The sequence below is a fragment of the Lutra lutra genome, chromosome 7, assembly GCF_902655055.1.
Source record: "Lutra lutra chromosome 7, mLutLut1.2, whole genome shotgun sequence".
Classification (NCBI taxonomy): Eukaryota; Metazoa; Chordata; class Mammalia; order Carnivora; family Mustelidae; genus Lutra; species Lutra lutra.
Window position 1 is genome coordinate 27,620,696 of NC_062284.1, and position 8,316 is coordinate 27,629,011.

General features: G+C 41.9%; 1 protein-coding gene across 2 annotated transcripts in view; it reads right to left on the bottom strand.

Moving 5' to 3' along the window:
* The window catches only part of CYFIP1 (cytoplasmic FMR1 interacting protein 1), a 127,982-nt gene extending 119,959 nt beyond the window's left edge, over positions 1-8,023 (bottom strand). For both annotated transcript variants that reach the window (XM_047735369.1, XM_047735370.1), the window contains exon 1: positions 7,893-8,023. The gene's annotated coding sequence lies outside the window, so the exon portion shown is untranslated. The remainder of the gene's footprint in view (positions 1-7,892) is intronic.
* Positions 8,024-8,316: the final 293 nt, after the last annotated feature.

The window sequence follows — 8,316 nt, forward strand, 5'->3', positions numbered from 1 at the left end:
CTACAAACAAACTGCTGGTTGCCAGAGGAGAGGTGGGTGGAGGGATGGGTGAAACAGATGAAGGAGATTAAGAGTACACTTAACTTGATGAGCAGTAAATAATGTACAGAATTGCTGAATCACTATATTATACACCTAAAACTAATATAACACTATATGCTAACTACACTGAATGCCAACTACACCAGAATTAAAATAAAATTTAAAACAAGAAAGAAAAATATATTTAAGAATAGATTTAACCAAGAGGTGAAAGATTTGTACACTAAAAATACAAAACACTGCTGAAAGTAATTAAAGACACAAATGAATATATTTCACATCCCTGGACTGGAAGACCTAATATTGCTAAGATGACAACATAACTCAAAGCTGTCTACAGATTTGATGTGATGTCTTTCAAAATTCCAACAGTATTTTTTGCAAAACTAGAAAATCACACCCCAAATTAATACGGAATTGCAAGGTACCCAGAATAGCCAAAAGAATCTTGAAAAAGAACAACAAAGTTATAGGTATCACACTTACTGAATTCAAAACTTACTATAAAGCAACAGTAAACAAAAAATGTGGTACTGGCATAAAGATTGACACACTGACTGACGACACAGAACAGAGAGCCCAGAAATAAACCCTTGTTTATAAGTCAGTGATTTTCAACAAGGGTGTCAAGATCATTGCATGGGTAAAGGACAGTCTTTTTAACAAATAGTGCTGGGAGGGGCGCCTGGGTGGCTCAGTGGGTTAAAGCCTCTGCTTTTAGCTCGGGTCATGATCTCGGGGTCCTGGGATCAAGCCCCATATCGGGGCTCTCTGCTCAGCAGGGAGCCTGCTTCCCCCTCTCTCTCTGCCTGCTTCTCTGCCTACTTGTGATCTCTGTCTGTCAAATAAACAAAATCTTAAAAAAAAAAAAAAATAGTGCTGGGAAAACTGGATAATTGCATGCGAAGAATTAAACTGGCCATTAGCTTACACTACCTACAAAAGTTAACTCAAATAAACAACAAGCTAAACATAAGAGGTAAAACTATAAAACTCTTGTAAGGAAATATATAGGAAAAGCTTCATGACACTGGATTTGGGAACAATTTCTTAAATATGTCACCAAAACACCAGCAACAAAGAAAAAAATAGATAAACTAGACGTGAAAATTAAAAACAAGCACACCCACCCAAGGATGATGTCAATGAGTGAAAAGACAACTTGCAGAATGGGAGAAAATATCTGCAAATCATATATTTGATGAGAGATTGGTATCCAAAATACATAAAGAATTCCTCTAACTCAACAGCAAAAAGACAAACAACATGATTAAAAAGTATACAAAGGACTTCAAACAGAATATCCTTCTCCAAAGATATATGAATGGCAAATATGTACAGGAAAAGATGCTCAACATTAGTAATCATTAGGAAAATGCAAATCAAAACCAGAATGAGATACCATTTCACACCCATCAGGATGGCTTTATCAAAACCAAAAAAACCAACAAACCAGAAAAAAGTGTTGGTAAGGATGTGAAGGAATTGGAACCCTGTACATTGTTGGAAATGTTGGTGCAGCTGCTGTGGAAAACAGTATGTCAATTCCTAAAACAAAAACAAAAAGCAAAAACTAAACACAGCATTATCATATGATCCAGCAATTCCACTTCTGGGTATCTACCTAAAAGAATTGAAAACAGCATCTGAAAGAGGTATTTGTACACCCATGTTCATAGTAGCATTCTACAGTAGCAAAAGGTGGGAACAACCCAAATGTCCATCAACAGATGACTGGACAAAGAAAATACAGTATATACATACAATGGAATATTATTTGACCTTAAAAAGGGATTAAATTCCGATACATGATACAAATGGATGACCATACCAAATGGTCATACCAAATGACATACCAAATGAAATAAGCCAGAAACAAAAGGACAAATAATGTACAATTGCATTTTTATATATGGCTGTAATAGTCAAGTTCATAGAAAGTAGAATGGTAGTTGCCAGGTGCTGGGGAAATACACGAATGGAGATTTTTTTTTTTTTTAAGATTTTATTTATTTATTTGTTAGAAAGAGAGAGAGAGAGAGAGGGAGCGAGCATGAGCACAGGCAGACAGAGTGGCAGGCAGAGGCAGAGGGAGAAGCAGGCTCCCCGCTGAGCAAGGAGCCTGATGTGGGACTCGATCCCAGGACGCTGGGATCATGACCTGAGCCGAAGGCAGCCGCTTAACCAACTGAGCCACCCAGGCGTCCCTGGAGATTTTTTTTTAATGGGCCAGGATTTCAGTTTGGGATGATGAAAAAGTTCTGGAGATGAATAGTGGTGATGGTTGCACAACAATGTAAATGTACTTAATTCTCCTAAACTGTACACTTGCAATGGTTAATATGGTAAATGTTAACATTTACCTTAGGAAAATAAAATCAGGTAGAGTGATTCCTCTAATTTATTTTTGTTTTTAAACATTTTTAAAGCTATTCTAGTTTACTTCCCCCTTCATATAAAGTGTAAAACCAGCTTTTTTTTTTTTTTTTAATTTACTTGACAGAAATTACAAGTAGGCAGAGAGGCAGGCAGAGAGAGAGGGGAGGAAGCAGGTTCCTCGCCGAGCAGAGAACCTGATGTGGGGCTTGATCCCAGGACCCTGGGACCATGACCTGAGCCGAAGGCAGAGGCTTTAACCCACTGAGCCACCCAGGCACACCAGCTTGTCTTTTATTTATAAAAACATCCTGTTGAGGTTTCTTTTAAAAAAATTAAACATAGAGGTACCTGGATGGCTCAGTCAGTTGAGTGTTCAACTCTTGATTTCAGCTCAGGTCCTGATCTCATGGGTCACGAGATTAAGCCCAGCATCGGGCTCTGCATTCAGCAAAGTGTCTGCTTGAGACTCACTCTCTCCCTCTGCCCTTCCCTGCCTCGTGTGTTCTCTCTTTCTCTCAAGTAAATAAGTAAATCTTTAAAAGAATTTTTTAATTAAATTTTCTTATGACCCTGCAATAACACTACTAGGTTTCTACCTAAAAGAAAATAAAACATATATCCATATAAAGACTTGCACATGGGTTTTTACAGCAGCATTGTTCCTACCAGGGAAAAAAGTGAAAACAACCAATAGTTCATCATCTGGCAAATGGATAAAGAAAAGGTGATATATCCATACAATGGAATACAATGTACCAAAGAGGAATGAATTACATGCTACAACAGAAATGAACTCCAAAAATGGTATTTTCAGTGAAAGAAGCCACACATAAAGACTACAAATTGTATACTTTCCTTTATGTTAAATGGTCAAAAAAGGCAGAGGATAGAAAATAAATTAGTGATTAGCTAGAGTAGGGTTAGAAATGGGGATTACCTTTTGGGTCATGTGGAATCTTACTGGGCTAAAAAGTATGTTCTAAAACTGGTTATGGTGATGACTGTACAACCCTATAAATCTACCGTAAATCACTGCATGACTCAAGTAGGTGAATTCTGTACGTTATACCTCAAAAAGGAGTTTAAAAATATCTCTTTGCTGGGGCGCCTGGGTGGCTCAGTGGGTTAAAGCCTCTGCCTTCGGCTCGGGTCGTGATCCCAGGGTTCTGGGATCGAGCCCCGCATCGGGCTCTCTGCTCAGCAGGGAGCCTGCTTCCTCCTCTCTCTCTCTGCCTGCCTCTCTGCCTACTTGCGATCTCTGTCAAATAAATAAATAAAATTAAAAAAAAAAAATCTCTTTGCTGAGATATTTGATTAGAATTATGTTAAATATAGAGATCAATTTGGAGAGAACTGACATCTTTACTATGATGAGTGTTCCAAACCCTGACTTTTCTATTTATTTATATCACCTTTGTTTTCATTCATCAGCGTTCTGTCATTTTCAGGACGTAGATCCTGTGGTTTTAGATTTATATCTAAGTACTTGATTTTTTTGAAGCTACTGAAAATGGTATTTTAAAGTTTCACCTTCTAATCATACATTGCTAGTATGTAGAGTGACTGACTGACATGTGTTGACTTTGTATTTTGTGATCTTACTAATCTCACTTACTAGTCCTAATAGCATTTTCATAAATGCCTTGGATTTTTATGTAGATTATCACGTTGTCTGGAAATAAGAGTTTCATTTCCCCTGCCAACTTGCATGCCTTTTCTTTCTCTGTCCTTACTGAAGTGGCTAAAATAAAATTCTTAAATTATGTAGGTATTATTAATCCATACTATCCCATGACTGCTAAGAGATGGTTAAATTTTAGTAGCAAAAACAATAAAAATAGCTTCAACGGGTTACTTAAAACTTCACCTTTATAAAATACATTTTTCTAGTATAAAAACTCAGAAAACATAGCACTAATAACTGCTCCTTCTACAGTATTTTCCTATATTGTCTCATTTGATCTTCATGAGAATCTAAGAGGTACTTTTCCCATGTTACCAAAGAAGGAAAATGTGTCAAGGTAGGCCAAGAAATGTGCCCATGTGACCTCAGATAATCACACTGGAGCAGACAGAATCAACAATCAAAGCAGAAGACTTGCCAGGACCCAACCTGATCTCACCTGCTCAAGTCTCTGTCTTCTAGGCATTGATCTGATCTCCCTATAAGGCAGTGCTAGTGCAATGCAAACCAAAAGCCAGAACACAATCACAGAGTGAGAACAACAGGGAAGTGGAGAGGCAAATGCTTCTGGAGTGGTACCTGAGCAAGCACGGTGCCTTAAAAGAATCACAGGTGATTCAGTAAGTGTATGAGGGTCAGATCGTAGATTATAACATTTGGGGCAAGGTATATTGGGCAGATTCTTTCTAATTTTTAAACTGAAGTATGTGAGTCAGGTGATTGGATTCAAAGTCTGGCTCTGCTACTTATCAGGCATATAATCTTGGACATACACTCCATTTCTCTTTGTCAATTTCCTCATCCAATAACTGCACCTACCTTTGATGGTTGTGAAAATAATTAGTATGTAAAGTACTTAGAACAAGAATTAGCAACAATGCCTGTTTCTGTAACTAAAGTTTTATTAAAACACAACCACGCTCTCATCACATATTGTCTATGCTGCTTTGATGTTACAACAGTAGAATGAGGTAGTTGTAATAAAAACCATATGGCCCCAAAAGGCACAAATATTCTTCATCTGGACCTTTACAGGAAAAATAGCCCTGGCTTAGAACAATGCTGGAGCATAGGTGCTCAAGAAATGTTAGCTATTATTTTAACCCAAACTCACTTCCAGAATAGTAGGCTTGAGTATGTGCACAAAGCTATAAACAAAAGCACTATGGTGGTGACAAATATGAAAGAACAATGTCAAATAACAAGAGGCTGATTAAATAAATATACCCACACCATGGAACACTATACAACCGTTAAAAAGAATGAAGGAGGGGCGCCTGGGTGGCTCAGTGGATTAAGCATCTGCCTTCGGCTCAGATCATGACCTTGGGTCCTGGGATCCCTGCTCAGTAGGGAGTCTGCTTCTCCCTCTCCCTCTGCCCCTCCACCTGCTCATGCACATGTGAGCTCTCTTGCTCACTCTCTTTCAAATAAATAAAATCTTTAAAAAAAAAAAAAAAGAGTGAAGAAAAATCTGCGTATACATACCGCATATGCCAACACGAAAGGATCTCCAAGATCTTAAAATGAGCCAAAATCATTAGGTGGAAAGGTATGATGATATATGCAATATAATCTCATTATGTTACTAAAGGACACAAAAAAAACTAAAAACTACATGTATGCACAGAAAAGGCTATATAGTACCACAGAAGTACTGAAGGAATTTCACTTTTAATATACATGGTTCTGTGCTTTTCTATTTTTTAATAAGTGGGCATTTTATAATTTTTCTCATGACCTAAAATACTATTTGAGGGGCACCTGGATGGCTCAGTCAGTGGATCGACAGCCTCTTGGTTTCCCTTCTGGCGGTGATCTCCAGTGGTGGGATCCAGCCAACCAGGGTCTCTGGGTTGGTGGGAGTAGGCTTGAGATTTCCTCCCTCTTCTCCTACCCCCACTCACATAGGAAGGCCTGCTCTCTCTCTCTCTTTCTAAGAAATAGATAAATCTTTAAAGAAATGTATTATTTCAATCTCTCAGGTTGTATCCTAAATGTATACTTATCAAAACTTTATGTCTTTACCCTCAGGGACAAACTAGAAAATAGATTAATCTCAAATGCTTTACGGTAAACAAACTAAGCCACACACATATTCTGGAAAAAGCAAAATGTAGGAGTGGAAAACAACTCAGGTGTTGCCAAGAGTTGTGAAAGTGGAGAGGGGCTGCTTACAAAGAGACAGTTGAAGGAATTTTGGGGGTGACAGAACTGTTCTGTATCTTTTTTTTTTTCTGTTCTGTATCTTGATTGTGATGGGAGTCCTATGACCGTGTATTTGTCAAAACTTGTGATCATACACCAAAAAACAGACTTTACTACATGTAAATTTAAAAATAAATCCAAATAAACACACACACACCCACAAAAAAACAGAAAATTTTTCTTTGAGCGACCTATCAGCATAGAAACATACATGTTAACACAGGAAATGTTTTCCACCACAATTCTGTTTGCCTCTGTCACAGAGATGATGCTGCAGGGGAAGAAGGCAGCAGGGAATCAAAATATTAGCACCAAATTCCTACTGAATTCCTACAAATGGATACTTGCTGTGGTCCAAGTTTAAATAACAGTGACTTCTTTTCAGCTCTGTGCCTGCACATTGACACTTCACATGGAAAACCACTATGACATTCAAGGATAAGGAACAGCAAAGGTGGGACTCTCAGTGGTAGAGGCACCCCAGCGCACAGCAACCAGAAACTGCCGCCTCTGGCTGCTGAACCTGGAGAAGATTTTCTGGCACAATCACTAAGCTACTCTGAGTTAGTGACGGAGTCAAGCACAGCAATCTGATATATGGCACCAGGTACTACTGCTGCTTCAATCACGAATCATTTAAGAATAGTATTAGAAAAAGGCCAAGAAATTCCCCTGGGCTCAAGAAGCAGCAAAAACTGTCCAATGCAGCACACAGCACCCTCTACTACTAGAAAAGAAACACTCCAAAGTCTCAGTTACCCACAGAAGCGCAGATCATCCAACCCTGGATTTCATAAGCAATTGCTATCTGTACTGTTAGGACATAACACGAGTGGACATGGTCTGGACGCCACTCCCAGTTTAAAAAACACTCCTTAAACCCCATTTCCAAATTACTCTCACCATTTTTCTCACACCCACAACGTGCTGCAAACTAAACGCACGCATTTCAGGCTTAAAATACACAATTCAGTATGGCTGTGCGAACAGCGCTGCCCACGTTAACAATCCTGGCGCCTTAACAAAGCCCAAAACTCATCTCCAAGAATCTGTAAAATGGTTTCGCTTGGCCAGAGTCTCCCTCCTTTCCTCAGAGAGGGGCACAAAGAAGCAAAAACTGGTTCGGGTCTAGTCGCACGGTATCAGTCCAAGCTGTCTGCGCCTTACTTTCCAACAATAACTACAAAACACCAATATACATACCCTCCCCACTGGAGCTCTGCCACGTGCCAGGGGCTACGGATGCGGGAAGCCGGGCGCAGGGGCCGGGGGCGCGGGGTCAGGGGTCAAGGGTCGAAAGGCTTTGGGGCAGGGAATGTGAGGGTGTCCACCGGCGCACAAACCCGGATGCGCTCCAACTGGGGGTTCGGAGGCTCGGAGGCTCGGAAACTGGCGTGCCGGGGCCGGGGCGATTCCCGGGAGGCCGCGCTGGCTGGGAGGCCGCGCCGCGGAGAACCAAGTCCTGGCCGCCCGCGGGGCCGGGGTGCGGCCCCTTTGCCATAATGCCCGATTGGGTTCCAGGGTCCGCCCGTACCCCACAGGAGTTGCAGGGCTGGGCAGGGTCAGCAGCCTTCCTCACCTGGGTCGGGGCGGCGGTGGCTCCGGGGTCCCAGTCAGGTTCTGGGAGTTTCCTGGCTGAGTGAGTCACTCGGGCGGGCCGGGAATGCGCCAGGAAGCACCCGGCCTCCTCCCCTTCCTCCCGGGGCGGGGGCTCTCCCGGCTCGGCCTCTTCCTCCTGGCGCTCCTCCCTCCGCGCTCCGGCCGCGGCCTGGCTGCTCCCTCCTTTGCCCGGTGCGCTCTCCACAGCCCCGCGGATCCTGCCCGGCAGCGCACGCCTTATGCCTATCCGCTGTAAGGAGGCGACGGAGAGGCCCTGGCCGTGCTCTCCTCTGGCTGCCTAAGATGCTCTCTGGGGAGATCTCGGAGAGCCACCTGCCGGCTTAGACGACCTCAGCTCTGCGTAGGACTGTTGGGCAGCACTGCTGTGGGACTCCCCCCAGGGC